Raw genomic sequence first — 27,524 nt, 5'->3', positions numbered from 1 at the left:
CAAGTTTCTGTAGTGAACATGCTGTATGAAGGAACAAAAGTGGTGATGTCTGGATTTTCTACTGAAGTGGACCAAATAATTACAGACTGTGACATGAAGACTCTGAAGTTGGTTGGTCAGATTTCAATATTATGAAATGATGTAAAGAATGATTTGGATGTTAATGAATATCAAAGGGAAAGTCAGAAAAAAAGCTACAGATTAAATACATACAGAACAACAGTTTCTGCAGCAATACTGCCAGATGATCACTGAATGGCTTAGAACAGGCAGATCAGTAACCTCAGACGTGCCGAAAGGATTGTTCCTGCGTATAAGGTACTAATTTACAAAGGACGTCACACGGCCAAAGAACCTTACTAACCAAAAATAATAGGCGAAACTCTGGATATGTGAATCTGCAATATTTCAGGAGGAACATCTTATTCATACCTGTTGGGTTCCAGATGGTTAACTTTACATGTATTATAAAATTGGTTTGTTTTACACTACTCCACTGAGAGTTACAGTTGTTTTTACCAAAAAGGGATGAGTTTTTGCTATCTGAAAATCAGGTCCTTTGAAAATGTCTCTGTCACGTAAGTTTGATATGTTGTTCTGATACCATACTTCTAAAAAGAAGTTGACAAATCCGAAAGGCTTTAGAGAAAAGTTATGAGATAAATTTGCATTACAGAAAATATCTTAAATGCCTAAGCCTAAGAAAAAATATTCTGATGAAGGTAAAGGTGAGAAAAGGAAAAAGACTTTTCCATCATTTCGTTTTCTTAAAAGAAAATACCTGAGCTTCTGAGTCAATCTCCTACTGAGATTTATCCTACAGATAAACATTATGTGATTGTTTAAAATCACTCCTAGAAATGGCCCCCTTGAACTCAGTGCATGTAGTCAACTGATTTAAATATGTGCATAAATGTTTGTATACATTGGAATGCAATTTTTAACACAGATTTCATGCATAAATTGTTTACACAAAAAATAAGAGCAAAACAAGAGATACTCTTAGAAAAGAAAAGAAGAAAAAATAATGACTCCTTTTCAATGATGTGTGGGAAAGAATAGGAAAATGATACAAGATTACTGCAGTGTTATCACTTTAATAATGATTAAACAAATCTCATTTGAAGGACTGACGTTTAAGGAGACGGTACCTAAATACCTGAGGAGAATTGCATCCATGCTATCAATGTAATTTAAAATAAACCATTTTGTTTAATTAATTTCAACCCATTTTATATGTTTCACATGCTAAGGAGATGAAATGGGATTTTTATCAGTGTAACTGCAAATTATTGACAAGAACAACTACAGTGGTAGCATACATTCATTTTATCCAAGTCAATTAATACTAAATATTACATGTTTCCAGTTAACAATACAAGCATGGATTGTAGGTTGAAATTAACTGTGATTAAGCTCGTTCCAAGTAAAAATTTTAGATTATTTACACTAGCTGATTTAGATAAAGTCATATCATAAATGTCTATGGCCTACCAAACATGAATCAAATGCAAGCAAACCGAAAATGAATGGTAGTGTGACTAAGTAGTGGTGACTAGTCATCGACGAGATTCATGTGTGACTATACTTTAAGGTAACAGTATCACGTTAATGCTGAGAAGGCCTTTTTTAATTGATTTTTGTGCCAATGATTTTGAATGTAATAGAACAGGATTTTCAATTCTTATCCCTATTATTTGGGAATATTTTTTTTTTGCTTGGAATATAGATGAGTTCTTTCCTTCTAACGTGTCACCACAAAAGCAATATTTGTGAGTGCTAAATTTTATTGTGTGGGGTTCAGTTGTCTGATAGCTACGTCTGAGCCAGTCATCCTAATCTTCCTTTAAAGACAATGCAAGAAATAGACACTTCAAAGGCCTGATTCATTTGACCTATTTTAGATGTCAAATTGACACGAATGAATTGCATCCTAGTAGTGCAATAGATTAAGTAGGGAATATAAACAATTAGATCAGTTGCAGCTGCCTATAGTGTAGATATCTGACATTAAAGGGGAATGAAAACAGTGAATTTAGAAACACTTTATTATTTCCTTGATCTTCAGATTGTTTTCTTAATATCATTATTTTGTCTATAATGCTCTGATAAAACTGAGTAGAAGATGACAAAGGATTCCTCTGATATATGGAAGAAAAGTAACAAAAGGCAAGTAAAAAATCCCTTAACTGTGTTGGCCTTTCATTAGTAAAAGGTGAAGCAACAGTTTTTTACTCTTATCAATACAGCAGTGAACTAACTAATTTTTTAAAAGGTGCGCAGGAGATTAGGATACGAGTGTAGTACTTTTCCAAAAAATTTCCAGATTAAGGCAAATTCAGCCATTAACCTCATAGACTAATCTTGTTGTGGGATGAAGATGCTCTTCCTGAAGGACAAAGAGGATAGCTTTAGATTTAAATCAACTTGGACATACACATTTAATTTTACACCTAATATGTTTCATATTGTTCTGCAGTATAGAAAATCCAGAAGTTATATGTATTAAAGAATTTTACATTGACTTTTAAAAGAACTTTACAATGCGGTGAACTCCACCTTTTGCCTTCCTGTTTGGTGATTAATGTACGTATGCATGAAAACCTCCACAGCAGTCTGCTGAGCCTGAGTGATCCTTAAACGATATAATCTCCTGCATCTTGGGAAGACACTTATTGGAGAAAGAGGGTGGCAGAAATGCCAGCACCATAATGCTGCATTAAATGTCCAGCTTCAGATGACTAGCAGACTGAATCCAGCATGCGTAAAAGCAGCTAGCATTTCATATTTATTGTTTGTAATTTCAGTGGAAGCAAAAGGCTTTCAAAATAACAAGGAAGCAATGGAAGTGTCTTTGTTATGCATCTACTTTACTGCATTCACTTTATAAAGAATGTAGGAAACTATTTCCCTCTCTAGAAACACCTGTAATGTCAGAGAAGCAGTGCCTTTGGGTAGGTATTGATTTTAAGTAGAGACAACACAAAAGACTATAGCTATCGTGTAAACCTACTTCTCAGCTTCACAAATGCAGCTTGAGTATTTCTGCCTCTTAAATTCTTCCTTTTAAATGACACCATTATTTAAACACTTCCAAGGTATTTGAGTGCTTCTTCGTTAAGTCAGAGCTGAAAGGTACTTAACAGATACATATGATGGGATATATGTACAAAGGCAAGAAAAACTTCCTCATTAAAAGTGGAGGGAGGATCGATACTGTTTTCTTGCAACACTAATTCCTAATGTACAACAAGTGAGAGTGATGGAAGAAACAAGCAAGTCCTAAACTCTCAAAATATTTCTTCATAGTCACACTCTATTGAACTGCAATTCTATCGGTAATTTTTTGGATATATCTTGGCCTATCCTAGAATATTTAAATACGTTCATATATTTTAGTGTCTATAATCAAACTATACAAATAGCAGCTCTTAATATACATACCTAACATAAAGAAATAATGTGAAATCTATTGCATGTGAAAGGATCTCATTTGTGTTTCATCACTTAACCCAACTGTCTTATTATTTAATACATGAGGTTGCACTGCAATATTGTTTATGTTCCCAATGTCTTGTTAGACAGCATCAAACCTCTACACCTTTAAAGACACTTTTATTGCTGGTCTGGAATGGTTTTGCTCCCCTGTCTGCACTTGTCCTCCTTTAAAATAATAGGTGAATGGGACTATGACATAATCAATATGATAAAGAAAATCCAAATAGTTGAACAAATACTTACACATTTGGCAAGTAAAGCAGTAAAACAGTGACTTCTGACAAACAGTCCTGGAATCCTCAGTGGGTCATGAAGAGGTGTTACAGAAATATGTAGCTGGTCAATAGAAGCCTATTGCTTTTAAAAAGATTTGAATTAAATGCTTGAGGCTGAAGGTGCAAGGCAGTCTGTAAGAACCTCTGAGAGACATCTCTGAAGTCTGGAAATAACTATTATAGAAAAAAGCCTAAACATCTATAATTGCAGATTCAAGAGGTCAAAGGCAAAGGAATTAGATGCAATATAAAATAATGTGACAATGGAAAATAATGTAATACAGTCACGTCTCATCAGAGAACAGAAATCAGTTATTTCAAAAAGTTAGTGTGAAAATGGTTATCTTAGTACAACATAAATAAGGTTAAAGTTCATCAGCCGAGCAAACAGAACTGGTTCATTGAAAATAAAACTACACCCTTTTATGCCAAAAAATTATTTTTTTGTTCTTCAGTTTGATGTTACCCTTGTTTATCCCAGCCTTGAGTTAGATACATTGTTTTCTAGTTAAATTAATGGTTGTTACTGGGGTACTGGGATCATTGGGAAAATAAGCAAAATTCCAGATTTATTTTCTCTGCAGTTTTTCTTAAGTGTCATTTTGTCATCTTATATTACTGCAGAGAAATTCTACAGAAGACTTGTGAACCTTTCCTGAAGCGTTTTGTAGCAGAGACAATGACTGGTCAGTCTTGTTAGATCTTATGGACACTGCCTTTCAGGAGAGCTGGCATAAATGCTCGTGGCACGGTGCCCGTAGAGAAGGCATGTCCGATACATCAGCTATGAAGGGAATGCAAATTCCGTTTGCCTCCAGCAGACTGCTCAATAGCTGTTTGGTAAAATAGCTGTTGTCCTGCCTTTTTTTTCTATAATGGGAAATGTAATCTTCAGAATCATTAACTTTATATTTAACAATATTGGGGGGAGGAGGGGGGAAGAAAAGAAGAAAGTCTTTAAATGTTCAAATATATTTTGATTAAAGGTGAGTCTCAATAGAGACTCAATTGCTCAGCTAGCCTCATCCTAAGCCTCCACCTTAATGTATGTCAGGTATGAAAAGTCTCAGTGAAGGTTCGCAGACCTTACTGTGTCTTTGTTTTTTATCTTCGTGTGTAAATAAGAAAAAAGCAAATAAGCGATGTGTTCAAGGATATACATATGTATGTATTTGAGAATGTATTCCAAGGTTGTTTTGCACTGAGAGTCTACACTAGTCAGTTATAGCAACAATGAGAAAATGCATGCAGTTTTTGCAAGTATTCTGAGAAGAGCTCTAGTACACTCGCAGTGTGAAAGTGGTCGGCATGCACCTTTATTATGGAATGATGGCTTGTCATTCAGAAAGCACAGAGCCAAATAACCTTTCAGGAGTTGCCATTCAGAACAATTCTGAACCTAAGTTCTTTCTCATTTGGTTATGCAATATGAATATTTTCATCTGGCAGCTGATTCTAGCAAGCTTTCACAAAAGTCTTAAAAATATAAGTTTTCTACAGATGAATTCTAGCCTGTATCTGGCCTCAAATTGCTTAGCTAGATGTGGAAGGTCAAGCTTAGTATGTCTTCAGAACTGAGAGAAAGGTTTCAAGTATAGCTAATAACAGCAAAAACTGGCGGAACAATGTAGGACATTCCTCTTCTCTCCAGAAGGAAGAGCAGGACATCCTCTGTAGGTGCAACTCACAACCTTATGGTTAGCATACAAATGCAAATTTGAAATGCAGTTTAGCTACTGTGGATTAAAATAATTTCAGTTTTCTCCATATTATATCTTAAAGAAATTTACCCACACTTTCTGTAAAATGTGTGATTTTTACACAAGATATGCCTGTTCTTACTGGTTGAATCACAGAAACAGTATCTACAGGGGGACATTTGTGATTCCTTTGCAAGTCTTAACATAAGTAACTTATGAAAGAACAAATACAATAGATAAAGACTATTTATTAAGTCACCCTGTATGTTCTTCTACCCCCCAAACCATGTCTGTGGCATTAATCTGTTCTTTCGTAAGTGAAGGATTGCATATGCAGGAGGAGATAGACCTGAATCTTATCATCCAGATGGTACGTAGCAGTGATGGCCAGGTGCCAAGCAGGGGAGAACATGCTCTCCCTAGATGGCAGACATGAAGATTTAGAAGGGGAAGATCAGGAGGAATTGGACTGCGTCTCATTTGTGCCTGGGTGCCCTACAGTATTTCTACCGGTAAGCAGAGCATTTGTGCCAGATCCGTGGATGGAGTGGCAGTCCTGTTTTCATCATTTGTCCTCCTACAAGGAATTCTGGCTGATAGAGCCAGAACGTTCATTGCAATTTGACCTTCAAATGCCACAGCGCCACACAACTAGATGACACAAGTCCCAGTTTGTAGTGGTTTCTTTCCACTTGCATCATATAAGCTTATAAATCTGTCCTTCATTTTTTCAGGGCACATGTAAAACCACTATTTTAAAACTAAAGCTGATATTTCTTGAGGATACTTTATGTCTTCTGCCCATTAACCATACATTCAGCCAAATTCTGTGAATCTAAAGAGACAGCTTGTCTTTTAGATGCTCTGTCATATCAACAAACTCACAGTACTGGGGGGGAGGGGGAATCCCTTACTGTTCTCATGCTTTATTTTGACTTTTTCCCCTAACCAAATATCAGTTGCTGAAATTTCTAAACTAACAGAAAAACCCTCTTAGTAATAAGATCAGAAATCTAAAGCTATATGTTTAATGTTCTATTTTATGTTCTTCCTACAGTGAAGGACTTAAGTAATCCTTAAATGAATTTTCCATATTTAAATACATACAAATAGGTAATGTTTTTCTTCTAGTTTCTCTGTGTAATCCAAATTGGTGTCAAAGGGCTTCCGCCAGTCCTGTCTCTCAGAACATGGAAATACCTGTCTTTGCTTGTCTTCTGAATAAACTGAAAATACTGCACTTCACAGCCCTACCCTGAAGTAAATTTCACTTGACTGCAACAACATAGACGTGGTGCTTATTGCAATAGCAGAGTGAAAGTTATTTACAGATGGAGGGACATGCAGACGCTGGAAATAAGAGAAATCATGTGATCATAGGTCAATTCAGTGTGGACGGAACTTCAGGAGGTCGCTGGTCCAATCTCCTGTTTAAGCAAGGTCATCCACAGGGTCAGACCAGGTTGATTGGAGCTTCATCCAGCTGGGTCTTGAAAACCCCCATGGACAGAAACTGCTCAACCTCTCTGAGGAACCGGTGCTACTTGCCTACATGTTCTCACAGGGAAAAAAGAAGTTTTTCCTCATATGTCTCGCTCCAGTTTGTGCTCATTTTCTCTTTTCCTCCTGCCAGTCACCTCTTTGAAGAGCCTGGATCCATCTTCATGATAACTTCCCTGTAGGCACTGGGCAGGTGCTGTCCCAGAAAGCCATCTCCGCTCCAGGTTGAACAAATCCTGCTGCCCCAGCTCCTCCTCAAGGGCAAGTGCTCCAGCCCCTACCACCTTGCTTGATCTCCCCTGAACTCCCTCTAGTCTATCAATGTTTTTTTCTCTACTGGTGAGTCAGAAACTGGACACAGTATCAATTCGTTGTCTCATGGAATAAATGGGTCTCATCAGTAGGGACTGTTTCTGCTAAGTTTCTGAGTCCTTTTTTTCATCTCTTAAACTTTACCTGATTACTGCTGTAATTACTTAAAGAATCTTTAAAATACTCTTGAAATTATTATTAAAATAGTTGAAATAGAAGTACCTGCTTGCCTCAGTATTTATAATAGGCTGCAATTTAGGTACCATGACAGAGCCCATCAGAATTTCTTAGTGCTAAAAGCATGAGCCTGTACAACTTGAGTAAATGGGCACCTTTTAATGTTGACAAATATAAGGAGCTCAGGGGACAGTTGTGACATTCAATGCACTCTGGTGACAAGTTTCATTTTTATCAGACAAATTATCCAGTATAGTCATGGTGTCGTTCCTGTTAGAGGCAGGAAGACACTGTTCATCTTTGTAAGGCTGGATTTTTCTCTCATTTACATCAGCAAAGATTTTGTCAATATTATCTCCTCAGAAATCATGCTTTGAGTAGTCCATTTATTTTGTTGCCATGTTTTTTCCTAAATCCTTTCTGGGCATTCAACTCTTTCTACTGAATTAGTACCAAGAAATTAAAAGCCCCAGGTACAGTAATACCAGAACGACAGAAGCCCTCCACATGGACTATCTTTCTAAAAAGATTCTGACAGTTCAATAGGTAATTACATTGTCCTTTATGTACCAGCCCTCTTTGACTTGATTCTCTCGTATGCTTTGTGTCACTAAAATAAATGGAGTTATGCAACTATAACCCCCATGCAGATCAGTTTCCTTGTGCCTTTGTTATCTAAATAGGAAAAGCCCAGAGGCACAGAAGGTCAACACGGGATGTAATATTTTCCAATAGCCTAATGCTGTGTAAAGCACAGCATAGAAGATAGACAAAAATGTAGGTAATGAAAAGTACAGGTGATAAAGAAAATAAACTGCAATTACTAATCTCTTGAAACTGTAAATGAAAGAATTCTAATTAATCCCTTATATTATTCCATTGACTTCACAGATCATCAGAAAGGGTAAATTTAACAATTAAATACTCAGGTGAGAACTGAATGATATCTTATTTATCACTTTGTGACTTTATTTTTGTGTCAGTATCGGTATTACTGAAAAGCAGCAAGAGCTTCTAAGGGCAAAAATATTTTCAGAGAATAATAATTCACCAAAAAATACCTTCTGGGTTTCAGATCCGAGTGCCAGCCAGACAAGTTACTGTGAAGGAACTTAGCTGATCACCAGTATCTGAAGTCTGTCCAGAGTCAGCTGCTGTTCTTAGACACACGTAAAGCTAACCTTACTCTTTACAGCATGTAATGTACAGGAACAAATATGCCTACAAGATACACAGGTTTTGTGCAGGGGGCTGAAAAGGTTTTTTATGGGCATCCTGGCAGAGATCAGTTCTGCGTTTTCCATTGGGTAGCAGTATGCTCACAAGAAGATCATAAGTCATTTTGTGAAATAATACTCTCTCACCAAAACCAGTGTTTAAATTATATAGGTATGTAAAGGTATGCAATCAGCATTAGCACTAGAGAGGAAAACAGCCAAGGAGCTACTGCTCTGCACGGTATGCATCTGTGAGACACAGCAGCTCCAGGTTTCGACCCGCCTTGGAAGTGGGAAATGCAGAAGACCTTTACTTCGTACACAGGCATGGCTCCAGCTTCCCTTTGCACGTGGCAGCACCTTCCATACCTTCATAGCCTACTTACAGAAATAATATACCACCAACCAGGATCTTCCATCCATCTCAGGAAGAGGAATTATACACAGATTTTTCCCTGGCTTGACCACTGTATGTGTGTGTACAATTATCTGAGGGAGCTCGAGCCATTTCCATCTTCTATTATTTCATCCTCATAGAAGAGAAAAATGATAGCTTATGCTGCAGCCAGATTTTTGCATTGTTTTTCTGTTTGGAGTACAGTAAGTGTGGATGGCCAAATTTGAGTCACGGGTATCCAGCCTACTATCCATAACAAATTAATTCGAATTCTGGTTGTTGGAACTGGAGTTTGACTTTGGCCAAGAAACTTCTCCTTTCTCCTCCATAAACGTGTCCTAGAGTAATTTAGGTTGGAAGGGACATTTGGAGATCATTACAACCCTCTTCTAAAGGCAGGACCAGTTTTGATTAGGCTACCCTGTCTGATCAAGTTTTGAATCTCTCCAAGGAACCTCCCTGCCAGAAGAGTAGAGTTAGCAAACTGCTTCTTGGGGCCAGATAATTTAGGACTTAAATATAGGGAAAATAAAAATATGTTACTCGTAATTTTGGTTACATTAACAGCCGCTTACTTCATGTCTAAATGTCTGAATTTGTTTTATATGGTTAGACATGACAAGCTTAGTACAATGATTGTCACTGAGAATAAATCAGGTATCTCGTATGTAGTTGACTGGAGAAGAGAAAATGTGTGAAAGTAAATTTCAGAGATCCCATGAGTAAAAAGATGGTACGTCAAACTCAAGCAGCTAATCAGACTACATACCCTAAGGTATACCAATAAATCAAGTTGTCATGAGCGCTCCTAATGAAGTACCATTTGTGAAAGTTTTACCTTTACTGTCTTCAGCTAGTATTTGGCAAGTGAATAACTGCCATGTAGCTCCAAACAGAAAATGCAAGAGACTCAAAAATATAGAATGCAATTTTAAAACATCTCTAGATACATTAAGAAGTGATAAATACAGAAATCACCACTGCAATCATCTACTGTAGCTCCCATGTAACATGAACTATAGTATTTCTCTAAATTAACTGCTATTTAAGATAGACAACTCTTCCAGGAAAAACAAAGCAAAACAAAACAAAACAAAGCAACAAAAAAAAAAAGATTCGCACCTCTTTCCTAGCCAAGTTCTTCCAGTGTTTATTTTTATTTCCTGTGAAGTTGCAGCTTATTGCCAATAAAAAATCTTAGCTTTAAATTTTAAATGCTGAATTTTCTTACTGCTTCACCTGCTAGACTGCAGAGGCCACTGTGATTGTGTTTTTATTGCCTATGTATCAGTGCATCAGTAGCCTTCCTTTACAGAGCTAAGTAAAATAAATTAAATTTTTTAGAACAAATTCTTGTTTTCTACTCAATCCTCCAAATCTTCTTCCATTCATCAACGTCCTTTTTAACTTGCAGGCTGCAGAAGGTAGAACAGAGAGATAGGATAGGTCCCAGAAGTGACAGGGTGAAGAGGATGATCAGGAATCTTTATACTTTCAGTAGGAAAAGAATAATGATTTTTGATTAAGACCTCCAACAAAATGGAGCCTGGAATAACTCAAAATAGTCATTCCCTTAGAGGAGATATGCCATGGCCAACAAGAGGCACACTGCTACTCTGGGCTGATCCATAGGGTAATGTGAGCCACGAAGGAGCAACAAAGAACATCACCTGAGGAAACCTTATAGCACATCTTAAAGTGAATGATTGCTGGTAATACAAGATCTCTTGCATCCTATTAGGCAAAGGAGCTCAAAAACCCTGACCCTAATAAGTCTCAGATGAGAAATCCTACAGCTAGATAAAAGAAAATAAACTGCTGCTGAAAACTTACAATCAATTTTTTCTCGTTAACTTTTTTTTTTTTTTTTTTTTTAAATGCAAAGGAGCTCTATGTGAGCAACTGAACTCCATAGGAAGATCTTGTTCTGGTCACAGGATATCTGTTAGCTTCATGGAAGGTGGCAGACGCTATGTGTCAGTACAGTTCCTTGGTAATCTCAATAGTTTTCCAGCAGACTTAAGAAAAGCAGTTGTGGTGACAGACACAGAGTGAGCAGATTGCTGCGTAGCAGGAATAAGGGGATTTTTCTTGATATTGCTCTCACAGGAACAGAAAGAAGACCTTCCATCCACTGACACTCTTGAGACATTTTTAATACTATTCTCATTAAAATCTTCCTAAGAATTGCAGCTTTTTAACATATCTAGCTGAACCCATCAGGACGCAGTCACCTAAATTCAACATTTTATATCTGTTCTTAAGTCTAGATTCTAGAAGAGACAAGGATTCATTTTCTGACAGTGAAGAAGTTTGTGATTAAATATGTGTAGGAGGAACCAGTCTCTTGGAAGTTCAGAGTAACCTCAAGATGCAATTGCAAACAATTTCTTACTAGTTTTGCTTGTGAATATCTTGAAGAGAAAAAATCATTTAAGATTTAATTTCACAAAAGCAAATTTGGAGGTTAATAGCAGGCAATGACTGTTACAAGACTGCACATTCTGTGGTTCAAATGTCCCTCACATTACACTGTCTTCTACCAAAAAATCTTGATGTGTGTCTCAGCCTTGGAACCTGCCCCTATTATCTCGCTCAGCAGCTGCTTTATAAAAGCTTGGGCAAACAGGGTCCAATGGACACAGCAGAGAGAGTCAATAGGACAAAGAGATGGCAAATAAACCAGTGCTATATAGAGTGGGATTAAGTAGAAAAGTATGGGAATAATGATTGACTCAGAAGTTTTAAATCTATACATATATGCGTGTATATATATACACACGTATGTGATTATGTCTATTTATATTCATATTTATCAGCTAGATAAATATAAAGCATATGATTGTATTTTAAATGCACACGTATGCATATATATGGCTTTTGTGACATTTAATTAGCTGATTAGCAACAGTGTCAACAGGGAGACTATTCACACTAATCTGAGCTCTCACTTTGAGATCCAGACCTACGCGCATACAAGATGATGTAGAAAAGTAAGGCAGTAAAACCAACAATTTCAGGCTATCTAATAAATTATAGCAGAGCTGAAAAAGTGGTGTTACACCATTGCACAAATATCTGTTACAGGTAGGCTGAAAAAACTGAGTTCAGACTCCGAGGATCTGCAGGGAAGAGAACAAAATGATACATGTGCTATGGTTACTAGAGAGAGGTGAATTATCATCTGCTTGTGTTCTGTTAAGAAAGAGTTTGTGAGATATGGAGCTCAACATCAGGGGAAAAAATATCCACTGGTACAAGCCCAGGAAACATTAAGTTGTGCAAATTCCTGCAAATGGAATGAGGGTTCACACTCCTTATGACTAGCAGAGCTTTCTTCCTCATGATGGTTATGACAACAACCCATAGCAGTTCAGGATGAAAGGAAAATTATTGCAAAATACATTAAGAGACTGCCTAGTGTTACTGTAATGCTCCCGATACTGCTATATTTATTTAATACTTGGGGAAAATTGTAGTATGAACTGACATTGCTTGAAAGAATTAACAGCTGAAAAGTATATAAGAACAGTGCTTTTGTTATTAATTGGGGTTATTAGAAACATTTTTGCCTCAAGCTTCCTTTAATGTTTTCTGGTGCTTCTGAATATGAATGGAAAGAGTGATAGAAGAGGTGGGAAGGAATCATAATGTGGTGAAGAAATGATGCAATTTCTTCACTCTAGTCATATTTGTAAGGGTATGATTCTATCTGGAAGGAGAGTGTCTGCTCCTTTAAGGGTATCTGGTCATGGACCTTTTCCAATGCAAAAAGGGATAATAAGAAAAGGAGTAAGCCATAAACAAAACATCCGGGGCAGCGATCAGAACCAAACCTGGTCAGTCACACTAGTTGATGAAGGCAAGTGAGATTGTGAGAACGTTTATTCCAGCAAGGTTATCTGGTGGGGGACCCTGTCATCTGGGAAACTAAAGGAAAATGGGGAAACTGTAAACAACATATACAGAGACACAGACCTGGCCAAAAAAATGTGGAGCCAATGACAGGAAACAAACATCACCAACTACACTACTTGATGGGCTATCAAGAAACCACAGGCATCACTTCCAGGAAGATCAAGCTAGACTTTGCAACTGAAAAGACTGTAAACCATGGGGACCCAGACAGAGAGGAGTGCGGGAATGGGTAGAGCTGTACAAACCCATGGGCAACAGGGAGAAACCATGGGGAAGTAGACAGAAAAGGGTATAAAAGGGGTCGGTCACACCCAAAATGGGGTTGGTCAATACCCATGTCTGGCTGAGCCCTGTGCCTGGTCACTACAGTCTCTCCTATCTTCTTATAGTCTATTATCAAACTTTTTATTAACTCTTCATAATCTCACTCTCTTTTTCATGCATATATGTGCTGGAAGGACTCAGTGCCAGCTACTGGTGACGCCTCTGTGTGTGAGTGAAAATTGGTTCCAGCTACTGGAGCCAGCGGGGTTTTCAACCTCCAGCCACTGGGGCGGCAATGGTGTGTGTTCCCAAAACCAGCTACTACTGGGAAGACCAGGGCAAGTGAGGTGAGTGAGGGGCTCTGTGCCAGCTGCTGCAGTGGGACTACGGGTCACAGCCTGGTGTCCCTGGCTGCTGAGGGGGGAAGTGTCTGTATCTTCCCCAAACCTGGTGGGGGGTGTGTGTGCATGTCTATTCACTAGCAAAATTCAAGCTGGACTAATTGGGTCTGTACTGGGGTGACAGGCGGGCAGGGGGTCCATCCTGGTTTGCCCATGGAGATGTGCGAAAGTGCAGTGCCCGAGGGAGGAGCATGTGAGGGCTGCATGTTTGACAGCGAGCACCAAGCTGGACCAGATAGCTAGCAGGGGACCCATGAAGTGGGTAAGGGAGCCTGGGATCTGGGCAGGGGTGGTTGGGGGACAGAGAGGCCGTGCTGGTGCTTAAGGGATCTGAACACGTAAGCGTGCTTGTGAACCTGGAGAATGTCATGTGTGTGCCTGCACTAGTGAACTTCTATCTCTACCAGCTTGAAGAGGAGGAGACTTCCCTGTCTGTGTTTTGTTCTCATAGAGAAGAGAAAAATCATCTAGCAATGAGATCAGAGTGAATTTCCTGGACGTGCCAGACCAGACCAAACACACTGTTTCAAAGAGGAACCAGGGTTTTTGCCAGTCTGACATTCCTCCAGGCAACTCTATCTTCTGCAGTTTATTGTAAAATGTTTCCACCATTTTTCTTTAAATAAAATATATTGCTATCTACTTATTGAGTCTGAGATTACAACAGTTCTTTCACACCTTCAACCCTTTATGTCTTAATGTGCATTCTTGAGATGAGAATGATGAAGTAGCACCCACAAGTTTCCATGAAAAAGTAAAAGAAAAATAAAATTTATGCAAACTAAGTGTTCTACTTTTACCAAGTAAACTATGCAAAGAACCTGCATAAAGGTAAATAGCCATTTTATAAATCAAACCTTAAGTGCCTAAATGCATTCCCATTTCAAGCAGTAATTTAAAGAGTTGAAGCAGAAACATCGTCTTTGCAGACATTATAATTCAAACACTGAAACTTGTAAACCTTTTATTATAGCCCTTTTTCAAAATGCCTATGCCTAATGCAGGAAAGGTATTTCTACTTCTGGTAATTTGTGCTATCAGGGAGGTACAAACAGTGAAAGTACCCTGTAGGTACTTTATTTGTAGGCTATGTCTGTAAAAAATACCATTTTTGTAATTACCACAAACATGATTTCAGGTATAATATGACGTAAATCTTTCCCAGGCTGAGTGTTTGTTCACAAACTGGTGCACCTCGGATAATTTATAACAGTGTCAGTGATTAAGACCCTTCTAATGGCAAAACAACCCATGGATGCAAATTCCAGATTGCATGTCCCATAGATGTGATAACACAGATCACATGGAGATGTGGGGTGTTCACTAATGATTTAGTTTGGGAATCAAGTCTCAAGATGTTGCCTGATTGTTGGCTTCCATCTTGAAAATCCGTGTCACTGGTTTCAGCTCTCTCCTTCACACAGAGACAATAACTATTATCACTGAAGAGGGTGAAAAATCTTTAATATACAAATTACCTGTGTTTAAATGTCTGCCTATTTATTTATTTTTACTAGAGGATTCCCGGTAATTTGTGTCAGCAAAAGACTTAAATGAAAAAAAAATCAAATTAAGAAAATATGGAAGTACAGGTAACCTGAGGGAGACGGTATTTGAAAAAGCTTTTCGGAAAAGCCAAGTTACTGATGGAAAACATTTTCTGTGATATCCGTTTTCCCTTTCTCGAGTTCTACAGAATTTTTTTTTTTTTCAGTTTAGGATCAAAGACCAAATACTACTATGATGCACTGATGCATAAGAATGTGCTTTCCAGCTACTTTGCCACATCGTTATAGCATTGGCCCATATGTGCCAATATCATGGTGCTCACAAAGAGCAGTATACCAAAACCTCACATGAGTCTGCATCTCATAAACTGTTAATTCCCCAAAAGGTGACCCAATTTGTCAAACAAAATGACCGCCTGATTGAACTAACTCCAGTATAAATATTTCATCTCAGTATTAAGGTAGATTTGAGCAAAACCAGGAGCAGAATCCTCTGGAATCTAAAACATTTACAAAATGAAGACTTATCTTCCAGCATATTGCAGCACTGACCTAGTTTGCATGCATTTTCATAGCAACAACAGACGTATCATTAGTCTTTGCTTAAAAGATATCAATCATAATTACAATCTGGAAACAGTATCTCCTAAAGTGGGTGAAAGCATTTTAAGACCATTAATAGTGAAAGCATGGAGCTATACAGCAGACATCATTTACAGATTTTTCAGCTGCTTAATCACAAACGGTTTTTTTTTGCTTTTAGAATGGGTTGGGTTTTGTTTTTTTACATCAGTGACTGATTCACTTGCCTTGACTGTTTTTCATTAACAGAGATAAGAATAAACAAGAACATATATACAACGTACTAGAAAACCCATCATATTTCAGGATACTCAATAATATTAAAATAAAAAAAAGGAATACAAGTTGGCAGCCCTGACTAACTGAAGTAGACTGCTGAACACTGCCTTCATTACACTACACTGTCACGGAGTGCTAGGCTCTAAATTAATAAAGTCTGAAGACAAGAATTCTTCGTAAGTGATCTGGAAAGCTTGGCTATTTAAAAATAGAAACCATTATGTATTTTACTGATCTCCAAGCGTTTTTGTAGGAAGCGAAAGGACTGCAAAGCAAGTTTATTAGATAGGGATGCGAACAATTCATTGGATGTAGAAAACAACTGATGTGAGGCTTTGTTATTATTTTCAATAGAATGTCTCCTAAAAAAATGAGATGAGCAATATTAGGCACTGGTTTGTGTCTAAAGGTATTACCTAGAAAAACACGAGCACTCTCCAAAAAATAATCTCTCTGACAGGGGTCTCTCCATCTTTTTCTGTATACAATGTAATTTCCTTACACAAACTGTGCTGCTTTATAAGATAATGTATGACTGCTTTGAAAATGAATGATAGGGGGCCTACAGGAAAGATGTGGAGGGACTCTGTATGAGGGAGTGTAGCGATAGGACCAGGGGTAATGTTTTTAAACTGTAAGAGGGTAGATGTAGATTAGATATTTGGAAGGAATTCTTTACTGTGAGGGTGGTGAGACACTGGAACAGGTTGCCCTGAGAAGTTGTGGCTGCCCCATCCCTGGAAGCATTCACGGCCAGGCTGGATGGGGCTTTGAGCAACCTGGTCTAGTGGGAGGTGTCCCTGCCCATCATTAAAATACGCAAGTCATTAAAATACGCAATTTTCATTATTCTTGTTACATCATGTCATAGAATCATAGAATCATAGAATCTTCATGGTTGGAAGGGACCTTTGAAATCATCGACTCCAACCATACACACACACAGAAAAACAACCCTACTATCTCAGCCACTAGAGCATACCCTGAAGTGCCAAATCTAGACATTTCTTAAATACCTCCAGAGATGGTGACTCAACCACCTCCCTGGGCAGGCTGTTCCAGTGCCTGACCACTCTGTCAGTAAAGTAATTCTTCCTAATATCTAATCTAAACCTCCCCTGCCACAACTTCAGACCATTTCCTCTGGTCCTGTCATTATTTGCTTGGGAGAAGAGGCCAACACCCACCTCTCTCCAACTCCTTTCAGGTAGTTGTAGAGGGCAATGAGGTCTCCCCTCAGCCTCCTCTTCTCCAAGCTAAACATGCCCAGCTCCCTCAGCCTCTCCTCAGATGACCTGGTCTCCAGACCCCTCACCAGCCTGGTAGCTCTCCTCTGGACACGCTCCAGCACCTCAATGTCCCTCTTGTACAGAGGGGCCCAGAACTGAACACAGTACTTGAGGTGAGGCCTCACCAGTGCCGAGTACAGAGGCACGATCACTTCCCTGCTCCTGCTGGCCACGTTATTCCGCATACAAGCCAGAATGCTGTTGGCCTTCTTGGCCACCTGGGCACACTGCTGGCTCATGTTAAGCTGGCCGTCCACCAGCACCCCCAGGTCCTTTTCTGCTGGGCAGCTTTCCAGCCACTCAGCCCCAAGCCTGTAGCGCTGCTTGGGGTTGTTGTGACCAAAATGCAGGACCTGGCACTTGGCCTTATTAAACTTCATACAGTTGGCCTTGGCCCATCCCTCCAGCCTGTCCAGGTCCCTCTGTAGAGCCTTCCTACCCTCAAGCAGATCAACACTCCCACCTAGTTTGGTGTCATCTGCAAACTTACTGAGGGTGCACTCAATCCCTCATCCAGATCATCAATAAAGATATTAAACAAAACTGTCCCCAAAACTGAGCCCTGAGGGACACCACTGGTGACCGGCCGCCAAGAGGATTTCACCCCATTAATCACAACTCTCTGGGCACAGCCATCCAGCCAGTTTTTAACCCAGTGACTCGAATTGGAAGGTACCCATAAAGACCATTGAATCCCACTCCCAGGTTTTCTTTTATTTAAACTTATTTCAGTAAATATTTTCTTTAAATCAGATAAGGTACCTGTGATTCTATGAAAGTAAACATTTGAATTTCATTCCCTTTCCTTCAAGTTTGAATAAATTTATACATGCTTTAGATCTATGTCACTTAAAAACACTTGGTTGAGTTTGCTCCCAAATAATGTGCGAATTATTTTATATGCTAGTTTACTATCTCTCTTCAAAGGTCCTTATAAAGCATGTTTCTTTTCACTCCATTGGTCTGATACAAAGTCCATATGAAACAGTCAGAGAATTCACAGATTTTTAGGTCTGGATAGTTTTTCCATTGTCTCTTCTGTTTCTAGTCTCTTTTATTCTACCCTCTTTTATATAAATGTTTTCCCGGGGAAAAATATTTATACATACTATAGTCACACATTTAGGAACGTATATGAAATAACAGCAAATGAAGTTAAGCTTCTGGGCTGCAAGTAAGTCTCACTTTAGGTCTGGGTGACTAGGCAGAACGTGCATGCCCTTGTCACCAGGTAGCTACACTGAACAAGGAGGGTTTCTTGGCTGTGGATCAAGTAGTTTAAGGAGAAGCTGTATGGAAGAGCTTGGGATAGAAGAAAGGGAAGGAGTTTAGACAAAATAGCGCTGCAAAAGCGGCAGATGCACTACAACTTCATCTGTGGCCTTACCTTCCTCATCAGATTATTTTCTTATAACTCCAGCAATTGAATAACTATAATGGAATGGTAAAGACTTCAAAGTGACACAGCTTTCAGAAAAAAAATAGTCAGATCATTATAGAGTGTCAGTATTGTAAGTGTTTTGTAATTTTGTAAATTTATCAGTACAGAAATATTTTGTAAGAACAGTCTTATGCATAAAAATAGTCATTTAGGCTTTTTCTTTTGGCAATGCTGAGTCAAGTTTTACCATTTCTAAGTACCTATTACATACACATATAAATTGCATATGATATTTTTAGTATACTACAAAGCTAAACTTGAGGTACTCAAAATGATGTGGTAAAAATTATTTCACTTCACTATAATAAGATTTTCTTAACCAGGGGATATAAAACTATTTGACAAAATTAAAACACCATATTTCGTTGACTCCAAAACATATTGTTTTGGAAGTTTGTTGTGAAAGCAATAATAAAAAACATAAAATTTTTATTAAAAAAAATGAAGTGCTTCAATATCCTGTGGAACCAGTGTCACAGTTTTTAAAAATCTTTCGTTCACATAGTACACAACTCTGTACATTTCAGGGAACTTTAACCAAAATATGCAGCAAAGATCTTTATCCTGAATGCAATTACAGTGACTTGGAATGAACTGCTGGTGATTGTGTTCTTCAGGATAAAGTACTTAAAGAACTGCCTCCTTTGATGAGATTGCCAGAAGGCAATCCTGAATTGAGAATACTTGGTGTCTTTCGTTCAGTTAGCTATGACTTTCTTACCAATATTCCTGTTCAACTTTTACATTCGCTGAGAGATTTTATCTATGATGCTTCCACTTTTTTTAGCAGATATGATTTTAATGAATTGACAAGAGTTTTAAGAGTTAATTAAAAATTAAAAGAGGTGCCATTTCCCAATATCACATTAGGTACACATTACCAGACCTTATACAACCAGCAGCAAAACAAAGAAAATCTTAAAGGAGGTCTTATCCATATTTGCAGTTTGTCATGGCTAGTGACGATCATAAATTAAAATTTTCTATATTTTCTATGCTCCAGTTTAGATGGATCAATAACCTTTCATTTCTAAGCTGTAAAGGAACACAGTATACAAGGACAGGAAACGGAGAACAGAGTAGCGCGGTAAGGTGGCAGTGGAATTCAGTGGGATGTGACTGAATAAAGGCGGTCTTAAAATCTCAAAATCTTGCAGTCACCAATCAAAACAAAGGTCACAGTTAATTGTTGTTATATTAATGAGGAGTGAGGGAGATGGTTGAGACCTCACAGTAAAGAAAATGTTGATAAATGGCAAGTATTTAAGCAGAAATGCCTTTCCAGGCAGAAATTTATCCAAGGAGCACCTGTTTCATTATAGTGTGTTCTGCAGTAATGATTTAATAATTTAAAAGAGAAAGCACCAGCTACTGAATTATCAGCAGAACTTCCTACTCAACATACTGTAACAGTTTGCCATTCAAAGCTTTGACCCACTTTGCCTATGAGAGCTAATGGAGTAGCAATTGAAGTGATTTAGCCTGAAGGTATATAGAATTTTTCTAATTAAAAAAATCCATTCTGCCAGTGGATATTTGTACGGTCAAGAAAACTATCCATTATTATAAACACAACAGGTAGTAACTACTGTGATTAAATGGGCCAAAACTTTCCATTAGAAGATCCTGTTTCAGTTACTCCCAGTTTTAGTTAAAAAATAACTAAATGTTCATTTACTCTCTTAAGGGTGCAGAAGGTGGTGGATGGAAAAAGCACACTATAGAAGGTATTGATGAAGGACAAGGAAGGAAACTGAGCTTAGGAACCTGGAAGTTGGAAATATGAGAAAGAGGAACTGCAGGCAATGAAATAATATGAGCACAAAAGGAGAGCTAGAAACATGTTACTATCCTTTTTAGTCAAATAGATGCTTTCAGTAACTAAGGAAATGACAAATGGGATCAGTGGCCTAATCGATAGTAAGAGAGAGAACAGAAACCAGATGCAGGATTGAGATATGACTGATACAAAGGCTGAGAAGAAGATTGGCCGGAGTGATGAATAGGAAAGTGATCAGTTCTGGCTCTGCTAAGCACTTGGCAAAAGCAGCTTCTCATGAGCTCATGTACAGCTCCCCAAATTATTGGATATTTTACATTAATCTCTCATGTCTTAGTTTTCCATTTATAAAAAAGAGATATTAATAACCACTCACTTCACAGGGACATTGGAAAAATAAATGTATTAATGCTCATGAAGCACTTGGATGCTGTAATGATGAGCATCATAAAAAGCTTCTTAGGAAATTAATTTTGTCTTCAGAGTAGGTTTTGAATAGTCTGAATTAATGAAGGTCAGGGGCTGTGCACTGAACAATAGAAAATAGAACACTCTTTAGTAAGTGTGCAGTAATTTTTCTGTGACCTGAAGGAGTCTAGGGGGTCTAATGTGAAAAAAAACCACCTTGATTGTGTGACAAATCTATATTGTAGGACTCCTGCATGCAAGGCAAAATTCAGATTGCATAAACAAAGATAAATCCCTCATCCTATAGCTCGGATGTTTGACCTTGTCAAATTCAGAGTAATATTTAATGTGTAGTTAGATGCACATTCTATAACTAAGTATAAAAGTTTCTGACTTAACGCATTGTCTTTTAATTAGTGTGGTGTATGGAGTGGGTAGGTGGGTGGGTTCAGAATTAACATATTTATGGAATCCTGAGGGCATTTTTATATAATTCCATGCTAGGTGAGATATTGGGCTGAAACCTAATTAAAGGGTTTGTTTTGGGTTTTTTTATTGCTTAGCTCCATGTGTGTGTGTGTTTGTATATGGAGATAGGTTACAATATGTTTTATAGAGAGGATTTGCTCCTTTTTATATATGTACCGTGTTCTATGAAACCAACTTCTGACATCCGACTTTTAAAACCAGTACAGAAGAAATTATGAGCTTCTGGGTCCTGGAGTGCAGATGCAACACATCTACCCAATCTCACTGAATTTAAGACTTGTCATATTTGGGGACGTGACGTTATCTTCACATGGTGGTCATCAGAGGATGCTTTTAATGTTATCATTGTCAAGGGTGAGAAATTATTCTTGGAGCTTGTTTTGATTTTATCCTCAAAATAATTACACAAAATGGCATTGACTTTGAGCACACAACTTTACAAATAAAATGTATAATTATTACAGTTGAGAACACAACTTCTCTGTTGACATTACTTTCCGTCTTTGTAGCATTAGGCAATTTAACTTTATCATTCTGCTCTTAACACTAGTGAAAACATCAAGAAGAGCAAAGGGAAAACTGGCTCTGGAACTGTTCTGAAGTTCTATTACCATTCTTGTCTTCTCCCATCCCCAAAGTGAATGCATATCTGTTTCTGGTATCTCAAGCTTCGTATGGAATGAGCTGTATAAGCTATACCGTCTATATAGAAAACCAAAGAAAGGCAACCATTGAACTTGGAGTCATATGTAGATTGACTTTAATTCTATCTCATCATCTTTTTCTGTTAATTTTTATTAAGCTAGCTAAAAAGCTTATCTGTATTTCTTTTTATTTCCTCTGTCAGTCTGACTCAGCTTGACTTCTGCTAATTCTCACTTTATCCATATGTTTCACAACCTTCCAGATGTTGTTTTCTTTGATGATCAATATCCTTCATTCATTGAAGGCTTCTCTTAAATTTAACACCTCCTTTGCAGTGTTTTTAACTCCGCTAGAATTCAACTCTTACCTAGAATTTTTCCCCCGAGTTACAAAAGTATTATCAAAAGTGACTCCACTGCTTCTATTTATATTCAGTGGTGTTCCTGAGTAGGTCAGCTTAAATGCCCTGTCCACTTGTCTCTTCTTCCCTCCCAGCCCTGTGCTGCTCCCTCCCTTGTACTATCACAAGTACTTGTGCACCTGCGTTTATGTCAGACAAGTTTATTTCTCAACGCGATCAGGAGCCTGATCTCATTCTCAGGAAAGCCACAATACAGTTGTGTCAGGATAATGGAGGGAACATGGTGAGCGCAGGAATGCCATGGCACCACTATAAATACCACACAAGACATTTCAAGTAAAACTACACCTTTAATTTGAAAGAAGGTAGAGTACTGCTCACCGCAATCTGCAACACCTGGAAGACTGAAAGTATAGAGATGACATGATAATTGCCAAAAGTCAATCTGAGTTAGAACTTGCAAAGGAAATTTAAAAAGTGTTGTCTGGTCTTGGCACAGAATTCTCCTTCAGCCTTTTAAAATTGCTCCTATTTAGTAATGCTACTCTTAATTATTGTCATCTATATTTAAATGCCAAGACTAATGGTTCATTAGCATGATAGATTAGATTGTGAAAGATAGGTAAGTAGGTTATAGGCAGGTTAAACACCAGCCTTCCCATCCCGCAGAGAGATGCACAATGCTAAAATGAGAAGTCAGTGGATGTACTATGCATCTTTAAATGACTGCTGTAATTACATTTCAGACTGTGTCTCCCTACATGACTGATTTCTATTAATGCTTCCACAGAACACAAAATATAAAACGTATTTTCAAAGTACATTTTCAGAGTTAAAGACTGAGCAGAACTTAAACCTCAGAATACTTTTTTGGCATCAAAACTTACGTAGCAATAAATGAACTTGACAAGATTAATAAATCTCATTTGCATTCAAATACTTTGAAATAATCATAACTTTTTTGGCGTTTGATGGATATGAGGATCAATGAGGTTGAAGATATGCCTATGTGCAATTCAAATGCAATGAGATAATAAATGTTGCTCAATGGAGTACATCCAGAATTGATACCCTTTTCTGAAGCTAGTAACTTATTATAATGAGAATCAACTTTGCACTGTATTGATATATAATCCCTAATTAGGGATCTGACCTCAACTTTTCAAGCTGCCTTCATTCTAATGCTATCATGCCAAAGAAGAAATGCTTCTGGGTTGCTGCATTAGAGTTTCCTGAGTTTTGGCTCTCTGCTTTGTCAAAATGCCCCTCTCAGGCTGAGGTATTGTATGATTTCATGACACAAAAATCAAATGAAGTAAAGAATGAGTTAGTTGTTTGTAAGGACACGCATAGAATAACCACCTTCTTTCAGGAGAACAATGAAAGTCTAATATTTCTGCCTTATGGAATGTCTCTGGAACACAGTGCTGGTAAGTATGGTCTTCTCATGTTCCTGAGTGTGACCCTACAGTATTTTACAATATTTTATAACTGAAACATCAAGATGCAGACTGAGAATTAAAGAAGGATGGCCACAGACTAGATCAAAATTTGAGTAGCTTTGTTAGTGCTTTTTTAGCATTAACTGTCTTCACAGTTTTAGGTGACCTCTCAAGTGCTGATTACATTTATTTCTCCAGACTTGCTTTTGGACTTGGATGAAAGAGTCACCCATGTGAAGCAAGGTCAAAGGCAGATTTTCATCAACTATTCACCATAGTCACAATGATGAACCCAGATCTGCCTTTTCCAACGGGAAAACTTTGAGAAGTGCTGGATAAAAGGAATTGTAATCAGTTCTGCTATTTTTAAGGCATGAAGTTTATTATTCTAAGCTATTTATTCACTTCAAGAAAGAAAGGATCAAGAAATGAAAGGCAGAAGGCTTAATTAAACCTATTATGTACATGTCATGATGACACTGTGGTAACAAATCCATACAGACTGTTTCAACTCTTGCTTTAGAAATTGTCATGTTTAACAACAACAAAGAGTTTAAGCATGTGGTTAATTTTAAGCACATACATCATCCCTTCTACTTCAAAAAGATTACGCAAATTTTTTAAGATTAAATTTTTTAGACCAGGGCCAAAGTTCTTCACATCTTGCACCATCTAACTTAGTGGTATAAGCTGAATGTTTCTATAAACGACAAAGTAAGTATCACTACAGCTAAAATTCAAATAACTTGTTTTTCCAAAGTTGAAATTAAACAAAAAGTTCTAATTTGTCTCAAAACTTCATTTTTTCACCAATTTTATATGAAAAAAATAAATATCTTGGCACTTAAAATTCTTTCTGTTTCTCTTAACAAAAGAAAGGGCTAGATTTACAGAACTGTAAAGTAGATATCTGCAAGTGTTTTGAACATTTACGTGGGAAACTGTGGCCCAGGCAGTTGATCTGAGTCCTACCTGAAGACCTTAGCCATGAAATCTCACTTTGCATGAAAGATCTCTCAATCTTTCCTTGTGAAATTGTCCCACCTCGCACAAATAAATAAGGCACGATAATTTCCACATCCGAACAAGAAGTTAGATCCCTTCAGTAAGATAACACAATTTCCTCAGTCTTCATTTAGCTGAAACTCTTTATGGAGTGTGACAAAAATTCTTATAGTCTTAGGTTCACTGAATTATATTCTTCAATTAATAAACTATTTATGAATAAAATGCAACCAGTCCTATATACAATTAACTTTTTCTGTCACGTACACCTGGTTTGCAGGTGTATCTTAAGCATGTATTTCCTAAAACAAGCAATTTGAAATCATGCAGAAAAAAATTCAAAATTTTTGTGGTGCAAATTACTATTGTTGCTCCAGCTATTCTTAACCAACATAGAAACATTCTTCACATTGCTGTGATGGTTTCAGAACAAAACAATGCCCAACTTAGGCTGTATTACAGGATGATCAGTGACGTTTTTACAAATGAAAGCCTGACTCGTTGCATTCTGATTTCTTTTTCCACTTCAGCTTGTTCTCATCTTTCTTTCCTAGTATTTAATACCGTTCAGCTTTGTATGTTGATATGAAAATGTTGATAGTGTAATGTGATCAAACATTCCATATTCTGGAATTCAAATGAGAAATCAAGGTTTTTCTCATGTCTAGTGGGTTAAATCAACTCTTTACAAATCAATATTAGGAAATTATGGAGTAAACTCAACAAGATGTCCAAGAAGCATGATGGCAAGAAAGAAAACAGAGATTTTTAAGTTCATTTCTTAGTCAGTGAACTTGCTAACAGGCTGTCAGAAGTGTGCTGTGGTGGAATGGGCAGTGTACAGGCTGTCTCCCCAGAAGAGTATTGATTTATATGTCTGCATCATGGCTGACTTCTTATTCTGTACATCACTGGACAGTCACGGTAGCTCATCAATTGGAAAAGGACATTTAAACTGTATCTAATCAATACCCTTCCCTGTAGATTAAATGAGATAGGAGATTTAATAAAAAAATAAAAAAGGAAAATGATACAAAGAAGCCAGTGACAATCAGATTAATAAAATTGCAGTGAGAAGTTCCATAAATGACAAGTGAGAAGTTATTTCCCCCTGTCACTTCTTTACTTTTTACAGCCCAGGCTGTAAATATCACGCAGATCCTAGGCTTGTGAAAGGTTGAATAATCCATAGATAGAGAAAAGCAATTTTGTTCTGTGACCTAATGGAATAGAGAGATTGTACATGTGGCAAAGGTAAGCAAAAAATACATCCACTATTGTAGCCCAAGTTGTAGCACACTGTTCCAAAGAAAGGCTGTGGAACCCAGCACAAAAATTTGCAGCTGTTGTACAGTAAGGCGAGTAGATTTAGTCAGTTTGGAATCTCTTTATTGTTTTCAGTTTCCCATCAGGTTTAAGTCACTTACTCTTTCTTAGCTTACGTACAGATGCCTAAAGTAGCCAGTAATGAGAAATTAATATTAAAGTTTAATTTTTAAATCCTCCCTTTAGGTTACACAAATTTCTAACAACAGAAATAAAAGGAGATAAGAGACCAAACTAAAACCATCTAACGATGTATCTGTGCTCAGTGCGTAAAATACTTCATAAAACTTTTACACTTTGTTATTAAGTTCCATATCCTCAAAATACTTATGAACTTATTTAAAATTACTAGGTGTTCAACAAAGTTGGGTTTCTGCTTGCAGCAGCTATAAGTTTGCTATAGTTGCTTCATTTGGGTGATGGTCTTGCCTTCATAGATACACTTTTTTAAAAAAAAGCAGTAAAAAATTAAGCTAGAATAACTGCCTTTCCCTTTTCTATTTACATTGACTGCAGTATCTTTAAAGATGTGTTTGGGATTTGAATGACCCTTCCATAGAGCCATCCACACCAAAACTACAAAATTCATTAACATTAAGATGGGCTAAAGGAATTCAGTAATTATTCTTCTAGTCCTCTTACATTTTAGTGAGCTGATTAGAATCTTGTTAAGAAAACAATATACTTCATATATGAAGTATTCCTTGTGATTGTGAAGGATAAATAACATTTGAAGCTGTAGCAAACTCTTTGCTTTTTATCTTTTTAACAGCTATGAGCAAACTTCTGAAATGTGACTTTATACGATTTTTGTGATCAAGAATTCTGATTTGCCTGACAGTTTCTCAATGTTATCTTTGGGCTATTTAACCCACAATTTTTCTGCATAAAATTCTGTTGAAGACAAAAGAAATTCCTGGGAAACATTTGCCTTTATTGAAAAATATATTTTTCCTTAATTTCCGTTGCAGCATGGGGTTTTACCTCCTTTTTTTTTTTTTTTTTTGCTTAATTTCTTGGAATAGCATAAAACAGCATGACCTTGGGCATAAGAAATCATGGGAAATGCAAAGAGCAGAAAAAGAAAAAAGAGAATTTTTTCTGTGTTTAAATCTTCTTTAATATTTGCTATGATAGTTTAAAATTTCGAGCAGACCTTTAAAGGCATATAACTGGTCTTTCTACTTTGCTCCATAAAAATAACCAGTGATACAGGAGGCTATTTTATATGTTATATCTCTAAACACATATAAAATAATGTTGATTTTATACCTCTTTCTCTTTCAAATCCAAAGACATTGTAAAAGGAT

General features: G+C 37.3%; 1 protein-coding gene across 6 annotated transcripts in view; it reads right to left on the bottom strand.

The window, feature by feature from the left end:
* Positions 1-27,524, bottom strand: part of CNTN5 (contactin 5) — a 664,123-nt gene that overhangs the window by 207,566 nt on the left and 429,033 nt on the right. The gene's annotated exons all lie outside the window — the stretch shown is intronic.

Source organism: Chroicocephalus ridibundus, chromosome 1, assembly GCF_963924245.1.
Source record: "Chroicocephalus ridibundus chromosome 1, bChrRid1.1, whole genome shotgun sequence".
NCBI lineage: Eukaryota > Metazoa > Chordata > Aves > Charadriiformes > Laridae > Chroicocephalus > Chroicocephalus ridibundus.
The sequence above is the reverse complement of the archived record's forward strand: the minus strand, read 5'-3'. Positions and strand labels throughout refer to the sequence as shown.